A 14,301-nucleotide genomic window follows, 5' to 3' on the forward strand; every position below is an offset into this window, starting at 1 on the left:
TGTGGTTCATGAGAGGAGGATTTTGAGCCAGCTTCCTGTTACTGGGTATGGCAGGGACAGTTAATTTAGACTCCCAATCCCCATTCTGGGAATCGAAGTGTGTTGCTAGGACACAAACAAGTAAATACCAACACATTTTCAGATTACAAGGGAAAAGTTTTCTCAAGTCCATATCCCCCAAAGTCTCATTCGTAGTTGAATTTCACCAGCTTCTCTTTTCCTCTGGTGTAACAGGAGTAATTATTCCCTTCTTTATAATCTCACAAGATGTTATTTGTTCCTGAAACCATAACACTTACCAAATACAGTCATTTCAGCTAATTTTAAGCTTGATAACACTTGAATCAGTAATTCGTTTTGTAAAACACTGTTCTAGGGAATTAATATTAACTGAAGAAAAACATTTGGTGCACAAAAACAATGATGGTATTTTTAAAAAATTGATAACAGTAGCACAGCAGAAATTACATAGCTGTCCAACAAAGGGGAATATTTCATTAATTCTTACTTCATCTGAATAATGGAACATTACAAAGCCACTAAAATAACATTTAGAAAGCTCCTGAAAAAATATTGATATAATATTCAATTAAATTAGTAAAATACACAATTTAGAGAGATAAAAGCAGCCCTTGACATTTGGGAGCTGACCTGGTACTATCAGCTAGGACTTGATGTCCTTTTGTTGAACAGAAACAATTTCACAGAACACCAATGTCAGACAAGGCCATTCTATGACCATGGTGGATCAAGACAAAATTAAGATCACTTTGTAATCATGTCTGAACACGAACACAAACATGAAACACACACACACACACTTGCACAAAAACATTGTTCAAACCACAAAAATGACCCCAAACCTCCTTATCTTGGTAAATACACATGCCAAAAAATGACTACGGTTTTCTGCCAATCATAGTTTTAGCATTGCTCTATTCTTCCTTCCTTCAGGATAAGATTTTAAATCCTAATCCTAAATTTAAGCTATTTAATCACAGAATCACCCCTTACTTCCAGACAGCATTTAATCTAAAACAAAGTCCTGATTCTTTAACTCTTTTGCCAAATCGCCCAACACAAGACTAAATTCTTTAAGTACTTTTTAGTACTCTTTTACTAGGATGTACCCATGCTTCCCCACTGTGTTCTCAATTGCTACAAGGAGTTCTATGTCCAACTTGTTCAAATGCATATGTATTCCTGGTGGTTTCTATCTGGAAGATATTGGCACAATTCATATCCTGTATGACTTAAACTATTCACATTTTTCTGCATTCAAAATACTGAGGGAGAGATAAACCAAAGTGCTGCTTTTGCTGGTTTCTCTCCACCCCACCCCCAGTGTGTTAGTCATCATTACCCAAGTTTTCTCAAGAAGGAGAAACTTATTTTACTTGGCACAAGAAAGATGAATTCTCTAAACATAGACTCAAGGACTTTGAGGTTACTGAATGTTACCTCAGTAGTCTTTGGTTTGAGCAACTGTCTTTTTCAATGCCCTTCACAATCACGTGGGCCTTGAGTTTGTTTCTTGAATAATTGATGCTAGTTAGAAGTTTGTAGAATCCATGGAGGTGTCTCTCCCCCCATCACCTGCTAATATTTAATTAGACTTTTTAAATTATTTTGTATGCATACTTTGATAAACTAATCTTTTATGGGCTTTTATTTTCATAACAAAAAATTGTAACTTTAAAAAAACGTTTTAGGAACCCTCATGAAACAGGTCTGCCCCAAAAATACTCCTACATGGACAGAAGATAAAGATTTTAAATATATTTGGCAATCTCTTAATGCAAATGGTTGGGAATTTTCCAAAAATTGCCAATGGAAAAACACATTAGAAATGCTCTGAATCTATGAGCACACAGGTGAGTGATGCACTTGCTTTTCATGACCAGATTTCTTCTGTTAGTCATGGTATTATTGATCTTTTCTGGATACAGATAAAAATAAATTATTTGATATTTAATTAGATCTACCCCCCCCCATAAGGCTTTCTCAGTGATATCTGAATTGAATAGAACTCTATTTAAAGAACACTTTGTTACGTCTGGTTAAATATAATGTATTAAATCCAAGCAATTACCTACCAGCTTTCTCAAGATACATCTTATTCATCAGCTCTCACCTCTTACCCATTAACAGTTTGTTGGTCATAAAATGGGGACCTATATATGCATCTTGGGATCCAGCATCTGCACTTAACCATTCTATTCTGAATTATTTCTGCAGAGCATCTGGAAATTCTGCTGAAGGAACCAGTGAGTTACAAACGTAAAAAGGAGAACGGGAAACGTGCAGGGTGGGTTACATTTAGAGAAAACGAGCCCTTGCATTGCCCCCAAAAAACTGAACCACGTAACCCATTTTTTAGAAAGCAGCTACGATCTCACAGAAAATGAAACTCAAGGACCGGCTATGCCTCTTCTTAACGTGTCTGGAAAGGGAAAGCGTATTTGCATCTGCAAAGCACTTTCCCAAACACAGTGAGATTAACACTTTGGGCCTAAATTAGGAGCCTAGGAACAACGAGTGAGGGAATCCAGAGGAGATTTTCAACGTCGTTTTCCTCTCCCTCCACCTTAGACACAAATCAGAGGGAACATTTCCTTCCCTGAAACCCGTTGAGCACAGTATCATTCATCGAGCAGGCTAGAAGTTCTAGCAGAAGGGTTGGTCCCACCACGCCTAAAAGTAGGATTACGCTGATTTCACCTCGGTGCTGAGTAAATTTGGTTCCTGTTTCGGAGACCCCAGCACCCAGCATGAACCCAACTCATCTGCGAGGGAGGCAGGCGCTAGTTGGTGAACTGACCTGAACTTTGAACAAAGATACTTGTACAGCGAGTACTCTCATCCCAGTTCTCCTAAATGTCGTGGCTGCCGGAGAGAGTTTGACTTCCCTCCCCAAGCTTTCATTCACCTGAGTGTTTTTGCCCAACTCGCTGCACACACTTTTATCTACACAGGAGTCTTATCTTTATGTCTGCCACATATCGTTTTATAATGAGAACCTTATTTTCCAACACCAGTAGTCGTGGCCGAGAGGTTAAGGCGACGGACTAGAAATCCATTGGGGTCTGCCCGCGCAGGTTCGAATCCTGCCGACTACGATTGAGATTTTAACCTACGACGGAGAGTGCACCTGCCCCAGCCTGCCAAAAATGTGCTTCCGGCGAAAATCAAAGAAAGAACAAATTACTCCCTCAAGAAGTTTGCCCTAGTAGAGCATTAGTAATTCCCAGCTCCCATCCTTGTACAAGGCTCAAGGGTGTCTGAGTTTTTCTCTCCCCAAAACCCTCCCCAAAGAGACACGTTGGTGAAAGTGTTAAGCTATTTCTATTTTATTAAAAATTTTGTCATAGAGTAATATTGGCTTTTTGAAATTATACTCATATATTCGTGTAACCACTACCATAATCAGGATACAGAACAGTTCCATCAGTCCATAAACCTCCCTTGTGTTATCTCTTTATAGTCACCTCCTAATCCCGTACATAACAGTTGGATAACCAGATACATTTTCTGTTGCTTTGTTTGAATTTTTTGAGAATCTTATGGAAGCTGAATCATACAAAATGTAAGATTAGCTTTTTGAGATTAGCTTCTTTCACTTAAGATAGAACATGCCTTGAGATTTATGCAAGTTGTTGCACATATCAAAATTTTGTACCTTTTTGCAGTTGAATAGAATTCCATTGTGTGGGTTTACCACAGTTTATTTCTTCACCTATCCATTGAAGGACATATGGGTTGTTTCCAGTTTTGGGCAATTGTGGGGAAAAAAGCTATTAACATTAGCGTATGTACATTTTCATTTTTCTTGGATAGATTCCTAGAAGTGCAATTGCTGGGGTACATGGCAAGTGTATAACTTTATAAGAAATTGTCAGACTGTTTTCCAGAGTGGCTGTACTTTTCTTTATTATCACCAATGAATGAGATTTCTAGTTGCTCCTCATCCTCACCAGCCACTGATGTCTGTATCTTTAATTTTAACCATTTAAATAGGTATGTAATGATACCTCATTGTTATTTTAATTTGCATTTCCTAATGGTTAATGATGCTGAACATCCTTTTGGGTGTTATTTGCCGCCTCCATACTCCTTTTAGTGAAGTGTTAACTAACCTTATTGTGGTAATCATTTCACAATATATACATATATCAAATCATTATGTTGTACACCTTAAACTTACACAATGTTATATGTCAATTATATCTCAATGAAGTTGCAAAAAATTAAAAATAGAATTATCATATGTTCTAGCAATTGCACTTCTGGGTATACCCCAAATAATTGAAAGCAAAGGCTCAAACAGATGTTTGTACACCCATGTTCATAGCAGCTTTATTAACAATAGCAGAAAGACAGAAGCAATCCTAGTGTCCACTGATGGATGAATGGATCAACAAAATGTACAAACATACAAAATATACATACAATGAAATATTATTCAGCCTTAAAAAGGAGTGAAATTCTGGTGCATACTGCAACATGAATGAACCTTGAAGACATTGTGCTAAGTGAAATATGCCAGTAATAAAAGGACAAATACTGTATAAATGTGCTTATATGAGATACTTAGAGTGAATTCATAGAGATAGAAAGTAGAATGGTGGCTGCCCAGGGCTGGGAAGAGGGGGAAATGGGCAGTTATTAATTAATGGATACAGAGTTTCAGTTTGAGAAGATGAAAAATGTTCTGGAGATAGATGGTGATGATGGTTGCACAGCAATGTGAATGTGCTTAATGCCGTTGAACAGTACACTTAAAAATGGTTAAAATGGTCAATTTTATGTTATGTATATTTTGTCACAATAAAAAATCAAAAAGAAAAAAGAGATTACCATTTTTGTTGTTAGTTTTGTTGGTTATTTTTCATTTTCAAAGTGCATTACTTAATTTTTGCATTCAAATGCATTACTCATAAGGCAACCATACATTTTAAATTTTAAGTATGTGACTGTCACAAGATTTCTTCCAAAAGCCATAGAGTTTCCATGAGCGCTCCTGGAGCTTACAGCCTGAGTAGTCCCTAAGAGTCAAATATTAAAGCTTTCTCCACAACCACTTGTTTCTTTGTTGTTTGGGTTAATGGACACAAACTCACTGGATGATTTGTCTTCAACATAGTCCATTTCCGTTCCTAAAAGTGTTAGCTGTGCTTTCTTTTTGATGAACACTCTGAGTCCATTTTGTATTTATTTTCTATTGCATTACTATCTGCTCTTTGCTTCATTATTTCCTTTCCTAGTTTCAATTGAATTTAAATTAGTGGCTGCTTCTTAATTTCAGGTAATGAATGCTTAATTACTCTTTAGCATTTATTTTATTTATACATATGTGTTTAAGGTACCCTTCTAGAATATTTAGGGTACTTACCCTCTAAGTACCCTTCTAGCTGCACAGTACATGTCTTGACATGCACTATTTTTATTATCATTTATTTCAAAATAGTTCCTAATTTCTTTCTTTTTTTTGTCAATATTTTTATTGAAGTATAGTTGACTTACAATGTTATGTAAAATAGTTCCTAATTTTGATTGACATTTGGTCTTTAAACCATACATTATTTAGAAGTATATTTATTATTTTGTAAACAAATACAAATTTTAATTTTTATGTTTTGATTTTTGGCATAATTTTATTGTTCTGAAATAATAGCATGTATCTAACCCTGTTGTTTTTGGAGACTTGCTTTGTGGCCTGGTAAAATGTCAAGTTTGGGATAACTCCACGTGTGTTTGGAAAAAGTTGGAATCCAGAAGTTGATATGTGCACGGTTCCTTATATATGTATGTGTATTATATGAATTGCATTCCTTTGTCTTATGGCTATTTTTTCATGTGTGTTTTTAATTAGTTTTTCAGAGAGGTGTATTGTGCAAAAATAACCCACCATGACTGTGATTTTTATCTTTCTCTTTGTACTTCCATCAATTTCTGGATTTTCTTCTCCATTTCTTAAAATTCCAGAAGCAAGAAATTCTGGATAGAGCATGATTTATGTAACAGCTATGACTTGGAGATACCAGGTGCTCCCTCCAATTGGACAACTGCAACAAGAAAAGCCTCGGGAAAAAAATATATTTAATTTATACAAGCTTTAGAATATCCATTGAGACTTTAGGGACATGCTGCTACTTAGAAATTTATGTGTTTCCTTCCTCAAAAGAAATGAGGAAAATGTAATTCAGACATAATTTGTCTCATGGGAAACGCTGGATAAAGACTGAGGATAAGCTGCAGTGCAGATTCTGATCACCCTGTGCTTAAAAATGAGCCTGGTTCCATCCGCTGGTCCTGACCTAGAGATGTCTAACTCTGGCTTCCCAAAACTGCGTAGTCAGGAACCCACATCCCATAACCACTCTGAGATGAGAGAGACACTCAGAACTGGTTTGACTAGAATCTCAGCCTCAGGCGTGTGTGCAACTTTGCCTCCTAAGTTACAATATTGGGGCTAATGAATCATGGAACCTGAATTTAAAGATGTTTCTTTAGCAGCTTTATGCCTAATTTTACTTGAGTGATTTCATTTTTTAATAGTTACAATTAGGCTACACGATGTAAAGGAGAAACTCTTAGCCTAAGGCACAGAGTCTTCAATAATTTTGTGAATTCCCCGGTATGGTTTGCTAAGTGCTGTGTTTTGTGTCTAGGTTCATCTTGGTGTGAGAGAGTGCCTAAGTTTCCATTCCATTTGCCATGGGGTGCTAAATAAACAAAGGTTTTAGAAGTCTTCCCTAATAACTTCACAATCTATTAAAGGGAGAGACAGGAAAATGCCAACTTAATTTTATTATTTTGAAAAATGCATTAAATGCCTTTCGGTGGCCATGAGGCCCCAAGCAAATTCTTTTTAACTAGTACAAGCAGCTTTTCTACATGGGCTCAATGCCTTTTTCCCTCATGGCAACCAATGCTCACCAATATATTAAGGATAAAAGCCCCACTGGAAGCTCCTATGTTCACCAGCAGTGCCCTACTTGGTTTTCACATTCACATACTGATGCTGGCATGTCCTTCTAAAAGTAAACAGCAATGGGGCTTGTCTGAGCCATAATTCTAAGTCCATTATGGAGCTTATTCTTTAATCTTCTCTTTTATATGTTACTATATTGTTGCTGCCCAAGATAAACCACTCCTTTTACAATCAGGATCCATATGCTGCACTCTTATTATGCATTTTGTGTATGGAAGATCACGGACCAGCACTTTCTGCAGAGTAGCAGTATTAATTCTTGTGCAAACCAAATTCCATTTTATTTGTATTTTAGCTTTCCATCATACCTGTGCCATTAGTCTGCGTTACAAGCGCTTTCTCCAACCTATTCCTGGCTAGGCTTTGTTTTATGTACACGTTGATAGAGCTTCCTTCCTAGTAGATACGAATCTCCACAAGGACAGGGGTTGCACACTTATCTTATTTATCTTTATGCCTCCAGCACCTTGCACAGCATCTGATCCTTCACAGGAATTCAGTAAAACTAGTTAAAGAAATGATTTGAAAAAGGTGCTAATGTAATGACTTTTTTCCACAATAAGAACTTAAAAAAATCTCTGTTTGAATTCTTTGATTTGTTTCATTTCTAATTTCTTCTTATCCCATTCTTTCTTCCTGATTTTCTGATATATATACACACACATATACATATACATATATATATGGTAGCCCTAGACAAAGAGGTGACATCGTTTATCACCCGGCCTGAGAGAATGGCTTATTTAGGAAAGGTGGGGAGGTTTTATCTCTGGACTCTGCAAGAGTTAGTTCTACATTCCCTTTACAATTATTTCCTTTGGCTATGGTTTTTGTTCTGTGCTCTTGTGAGTTACGGATAATACTTTCTTCACGCGCTGGAGATCATATGCAGTTGTGTTGGGCGAACACAACTCAGAGTCTGGTACAAGTTCCTAAGCCCTTAGTAGGTCCGCACTATAAGGGTTTTTGCACGGGGTTGATGTTTTGCAAGATCCTCGTGTGTTTGTTTGTAATCACTGAGACTACTGGAAGGAGAAGTGGGCCCCCTTTGCAATTTTGTTCATCTCAGTTAGCAGGAGAGTTCCATTCCGTTGTCTTCCGCCGCGTGGGCGAGTGCACCAGACTGCAGGAAGCTGCTGTGGGTGAGAGGCGGAGGGCCGTACGTGGCGACGTTCTCGCTGCCATCGCAGAGGCCTCTGTCACTGAACTCTCAGAACAGTTCTGAGGGCGGACATTTGTTTTCCCCGGGTAGTCACTGCGCCGCCTCATTTAAGGAGGCAGATGTCCTTCCATGGAGTTAGAAGTCATTATGCAGTCGTAGGAGAATGCCTATATACACATCCACTGGGACGACTGCTGGGAAAGGAGCCAGCATCCCCGGAATTCCACCAACACAAATTCCAAAGCGCAACTCGGCTAAAGTTCTGTGGAAATCGCGACAGAAACTTGCTGCTGGGAGGCCTCGGTGAGTGCAGCCGAAAGGAGGCGAGAGACCAAGCGAGCTGGAAGGGAGACAGGGGCTCTATTGGCTGCGTGGACGCGGAGGGATCCACCGACCCCGCCCAGTAAACCTAGTGTTTAAGGAAGCGCGCTGGATCTAAGAAAAAGGTGTCTGTGGAATAGCAGTAAAACAAACAAACAAACAAAAACACCCCACAAAGTCTTTAGTACAATTTGGCAGCCTTCACTGGGCACCTTCTTGATGAAGGCGAGTGTGATGAGTCTCTGATCCTGAAATATCGCGTCCCTTACCGATCGCTACAGGTGACAAAATTCAGACTTTTTCTTCAAGCATACCTTTTCCATTTTCTCGAAAACATAGTTTTTCTCAAGGTTTCTTCTGTGACTGTGCCAGAAATTAACACATTAAAGCTTGTTTTCCTAGAGGCAATGGACCTGATAACTACATAATCTCTGTGGAGAAAAATATCACATGGCTGAAATTGAGCAGAGGTGCAGATAAAAGACTTGAAATTTCTAAGGCTCAGTTTTCCTGTCTATATAAAGACTAAAAAAAAATTCAGCGAGTTTTTAAGTATTAAATCATATAATGGATGTAAGACGTTCAATTGAGTGCTGGTGTATATAAGAACCACTCACTCTGTTTTTCTTAATGAAGAAAGCGAGGACTAGGATCACCAAGTTTCTGAGTTAATGGTGGGGGCGGACCCTATGGGTTCCTTCGCAAAAAATAGGATAAAAAGTAAAAAATAAATAAAATTAAATCCCCTAGGATTTTCTTCGAAAATGACGTGAGTGGACGTAACTAAAAATTTTGATTGTTTAAGCTAAATGGTTTCAGTAGAGTTACTATGACATGTCATGGACAATTATGAGGGGAGGCACCCCGTGTGCGGTTCCATGGTGTAATGGTTAGCACTCTGGACTCTGAATCCAGCGATCCGAGTTCAAGTCTCGGTGGAACCTGCTTCGTCCTTTCATTTCACTTGTTTTCCCCTGGAAAATACTGTCCACCTAAAAGACCGCTATCAATTTTGCCTCTGATATCTCCTGTGAGCTCCTGTGAGTCCAAACATATCTGCATCTGGGTGAGGAGGCAGAAGTGGAATTCCATTCTGGTTTAATGGAATTCATTTTATAAGGAATAAGAGAAGTATCAGAAGTAAGTTAAGTACAGGTGGAAGATAACAAAACCCCTGCACTCTGCTGCGACTAGAAAACCAACTCTAATAAAAAGCAATAACGACTCTTTTAATAAAGTTTATTTTCTGTGCACATTAAAAAGAATATTTGAAATTGTTCAATATTTCAAATACGGGAAATAAAAAAATCTAATAGTATTGGATAATATACAGTTAATAGCAAATTTCTCTTCTGCCCATGACCTCTACCTGCACAATTTCTGACGCCCTCCACCCCATCCACAAGGCCACTGAACCCAGTATATATAAATGCTTTATATATACTAAATACAGACAGACACCACAGACACGGCGGGGTGGGGGGGGGGCAGATCTAAATATGGAATATCTTAAAGTAGGTGACTCTAAGTAAAAGGGCATGCAAGACTCATTATTACATTTAAAAAATATCTACAGATTTAACACACTTCAGGTTAAAATTGGGGGGGAAACCATAATGATATTTTCATTGCAATATTCATCTGGTCATTGTGCCATGCACAAAACACCAAACATTCCTTTTTCTCAGATAAAATGAGTGACATGCTAATGAATGATTTCTTTACTAATTACATTCTTTGTTTATAAGTTTTCCTTTTTTTCATTTGTTCTTGTACTGTTTTGCCCAGGTCTCAGGAATTTTTTTTTTTTTTTTTTTTTTTTTTTTTAGTATAGTATTTGTCTTGGATGAAGTGTGGGTTGTTTTGTTTTGTTTTTCTGAATTAGAAATTTGCAAGCATTTCACATGGACTAGGGGCTGGGAAGATTCCCACCCCCCCACCCCACCCCCACACAAATAGTCTCTTTATGATACCAGGTTGTGTGTGGAATTTTTAAGCAAAATTTTTTCTCACAACCAACACATATCACTCACTCCAAGTGTGCTCACAATGAAGATTCTCCCCCCATACACCGATCTTATTCACTGTCTGCTTCTTCTTAACATTGCCCATGTGTAAATTGCTTATCCAAACATTCATATGTAGATTCTCCTTCATAATAAATGAGTTCTGTGAAGTTCCTGCTTCTACATGTGAACATATTCCATTGTTCAAAACCAGAGAGTGTTGGTTTTCTCTCTCACAGTGCCACTAACTGTGAAACACTATGCACCTCTGTTTGTTTGTTTGTTTTTGCAAATACTGTACTGTGAAAACACTACTTATGGTCTCATTACACCCCTTTGACCTTCACAGTATGTGAAATCTACTCTTCATGCTCCATCATTCATATACTGCACAGATCACTTTTAGTTTGGTCAAAATTGAAGTTTGCTTTATCTTTCTTGTATTTATTGATACATAAATATTCTGTCCCAGATGAAAATGCAAAAAACGCCTCTACTCTGCAAATGTAACTCTATCTTTACTGCATACATTTATTGCCATCACACAGTTTAAATACCAAATGGAGATATAAATATTATGGAGCTCTTGCTTATATCACATCTAAGTGTTCAACAAAAATGGTCCGTATCGCTACTTTTTATGAATCCCGACAGCCCTTTGGTTGACAGTAGTGACGAATCACCAGTAGGAGAATATCACTGTGCTTTCAGTAGCAAGAGGGACTGCAATGTTTTTTGTAAGCGTGTTTAACCATGCAGGATTCTTGGTAAAACCGTAGTCGACAGGATTCGAACCTGCGCGGGGAGCTCCCAATAGATTTCAAGTCCATCGCCTTAACCACTCGGCCACGACTACCAACTTGCCGACTGTTTAGTGGGCTAAGGTGAAAACTAGTGGTGGATGTGTGGCACGTTCCCCAACAGTAGGTCTGGCAACAAAAAGTTTCTTAGCCTGTCCAGGCCACTCCCTCGAGAATGAAAGAGCTCATCTAGGGCAAATCAAGAGCCAACTGGTGATGTAATTCAATAAAATACTCCTAGACAAGCGACTCGAACTTCCTAGACGCTGGAGCTTGTCCAAAAGTCGGTGATAATCTTGGACACGCACGATCACACCTAATTCTCGGGAACCTGCTGAAGGGGAGCTTTGAGTTTAGAGTGAGCTCTAAACAACCTCCAGTCGCAAATACCAATGGGAGAAGGAACTCGAATGAAGGGAACGTGCGAGAAATGGCGGGGGTGGGGGTGGGGAGTCATCCGTGTTTACTTTCAGGTTTAAAATCTAAATCAGGAATCTCTTCCATGGATCAAACTGACTTATGCTTCCAAAAGAACGATTAAAATCGGACTGCGGCGACAGTTCGGAATGAGGGGGCGGGGTGGGGGGAGAGCAATTTCTGTCCTAACTGGAAAAGACAAGGCAGGAGAGGTCTCGGACCCCTTCCTTTGAAGGTCACTCATGTTGTCCTAGTGAAGGACGCGAGGCAATTCCCAAGCGAACGAAGCCTTCAGCCTCCCGAGCCCGGGGGAAAGGAACTCAGAATACAGGTTTTCCAGGGATCCGAACTCAGCAGGAAGACATTCTCAACGCAGAATAGCGCCAAAAAGAAATGCAAACATGTGTATGTCAGAATAAATCTAGCTAAATTAATAAGGTTGATTCTTGAGTCAGAGACTATCTGGTTTATGAGAATGGGATGATGAAGGGGACACTTGGCTTAGATTCCTTTTTATGGAAATGTCAAGGACTCCAAAACCAAGGACTTTCTCTGAATTCTAGGAATGGAAGTGCGTCCCCAGGGCATAAACTAGTAGATTTAAAGAGAATCTCAGATACAAAAGGAACGTGACCTCCATGATCGAGGCTGGAATTTGTCTCTCTGGTAGTTAAAAAACATGTTTTTCTTTAGGACAGTAAGAATAATCCTCCCCTCACTGTAGTCTTGCAAATATTATTTGGTCTTACTACCATGGCGCTTGCTATATACCTCCATTTAGATTCATAAGGAGTTTATAACCTTTAACACAGTAAATTTATTTATAAGTTTGTTGTCCTTGAGCGGTCTTATCAAAGTGGTTGTCCCCAGCAGCAGCGTGTGCACCACCTGGGGACTTGTGAGAAATGCAGATTCTTGGGCTTGAATTCAGATCTACAGAATTAAAAACTTGCTAGGAGGCGGGAGGGCAGAAGCCGGGAGATCCAGCAATTTGTTTTAACAAGAAGCCCTCCAGGTGGTTCTGATGCCCACCGAAGTTTGAGAAGCACCCTCTTAAGGAAATAATCTTAACAAAGAAAAACACGTACTGCATAAAAATCTTTATTTTTATTTCTCATTGTGATAGCAAAAAACAGGTATTTAAAAATAGAATTTTGCTTCATCTGTGTAATAGATCATTACAAAGCCAGTAAAACAAAATTTGGGAACACTTTGTAATTGATCTGGGAAAATGTTTATAATGTTCACTGACAAGAGCAGGATGCAAAGAACATGACTTCAACTATGCAAAACTTTTGCATATGAAATATTGGGAGTAGAGGAGGAATACTTCAAAACTCTGCTAGTGCTGGTTTCTGGGTTGCAGGATTATGAGTTAATTTTGTTGTTGTTGCTTTTTACAGTGTAAAGTAATCATCAACTTTTGTAAGTGAATAGCAGAACAATGTCTTTTATTGATTTATTGGTTATTTATTGATGTTGCTCGAGAGCTGATATTTGCCTCAAGTGGTAGTTGGATTAATCATCTGTCTTGTTCAATACACTCCACAGTGAAAGCATTCACCTTAAACTTGTTTCTCAAATAATCAATGCCATTTAGAGATTGTTAGAAATAATGAAGACTTCTCCACCCCTTCTTGCTTGCTAGCATTTAACTGTTTTTTCTTCTTTTTAAATCATTTTGAAAGAACACTGAGCACAGTTTTATAAGTCTTTTAAATTTGTAACATGAATTTTCACGTTTTTAAGGTTTGGGGAGCTGTTTTATTTGAGGTTTGTTCCCTAGTTATTCCTGCATATGGATGCAGGAAAATAAAAAAAGTGTTGACATAGGTGGGACAATCCTTCAAATCAAATAGTTGTGAGTTTTCTAAAAGACTGAAATCTTTTAGAAATTTCAGAATCTTCCACTATCTGGATGTCCCAAAATTTATTTTTAAAACTGATGGTCAGTTCGAGTTTTTCAAATCATGGTTATACTCATAATTCTGCAACAAATGTTAGAGTGTGTCTCAGTTGTTGAGTGTGTGTATCTCAAGGATCCCCATCAGAAGCTGACAGAGCAGGAAACTGGTCTCTCAGGATGTCTCCTGTTTAGGTTCCTTCTAGCAGAGCATCAGAATAAGGGGCCCTTCCAGACTGAGGAGGAAGTGTTACTTGCCAATTTGCCGCCATAGCGTGATATTTGTCTAAGTGACGTCAAGGAATAAGAAATGTTTCTTAATACGAATACACTTTCTGGTAGAAAATTTGATCCTTTGAAGAGAGCTGGAGTTCCATGCAGCTACTTATGCTAATAGAGTGAGCAATTGCTATGTAGTTGTGGCCGAGTGGTTAAGGCGATGGACTAGAAATCCATTGGGGTTTCCCCGCGCAGGTTCGAATCCTACCGACTATGGCACCTTTCCCTATTGAGACAGCCAGTTGGGGAAGAATGCTGTTGCCTTAAAGAGAGAAACTGGATTGTTCTCCAACCTGGCTCTTTATGGTTGCCGCTGAAAGGCTCCACGAAGCACGCCGATTGCGCCCCAAACAGCGTGGGGTCTTCTTATTCTATTATTATTTTTAAGTAATTACTACTATTATTTTTAAGTAATTCTC

The 14,301-nt window shown here is 38.6% G+C and overlaps 4 non-coding genes across 4 annotated transcripts; 3 read left to right on the forward strand and 1 right to left on the reverse strand.

Moving 5' to 3' along the window:
• The first annotated feature begins 3,037 nt into the window (after nucleotides 1-3,037).
• On the forward strand, nucleotides 3,038-3,119 carry TRNAS-AGA (transfer RNA serine (anticodon AGA)). The gene has a single exon. It is a non-coding gene; the product is annotated as a tRNA-Ser (tRNA).
• Nucleotides 3,120-9,349: 6,230 nt separating this feature from the next.
• TRNAQ-CUG (transfer RNA glutamine (anticodon CUG)) lies at nucleotides 9,350-9,421 on the forward strand. Its single transcript has one exon. It is a non-coding gene; the product is annotated as a tRNA-Gln (tRNA).
• Nucleotides 9,422-11,257: 1,836 nt separating this feature from the next.
• TRNAS-UGA (transfer RNA serine (anticodon UGA)) lies at nucleotides 11,258-11,339 on the reverse strand. Its single transcript has one exon. It is a non-coding gene; the product is annotated as a tRNA-Ser (tRNA).
• Nucleotides 11,340-14,016: 2,677 nt separating this feature from the next.
• TRNAS-AGA (transfer RNA serine (anticodon AGA)) lies at nucleotides 14,017-14,098 on the forward strand. The gene has a single exon. It is a non-coding gene; the product is annotated as a tRNA-Ser (tRNA).
• Nucleotides 14,099-14,301: the final 203 nt, after the last annotated feature.

The sequence above is a fragment of the Balaenoptera acutorostrata genome, chromosome 10 (assembly GCF_949987535.1).
Source record: "Balaenoptera acutorostrata chromosome 10, mBalAcu1.1, whole genome shotgun sequence".
In the NCBI taxonomy this organism is placed as follows: Eukaryota; Metazoa; Chordata; class Mammalia; order Artiodactyla; family Balaenopteridae; genus Balaenoptera; species Balaenoptera acutorostrata.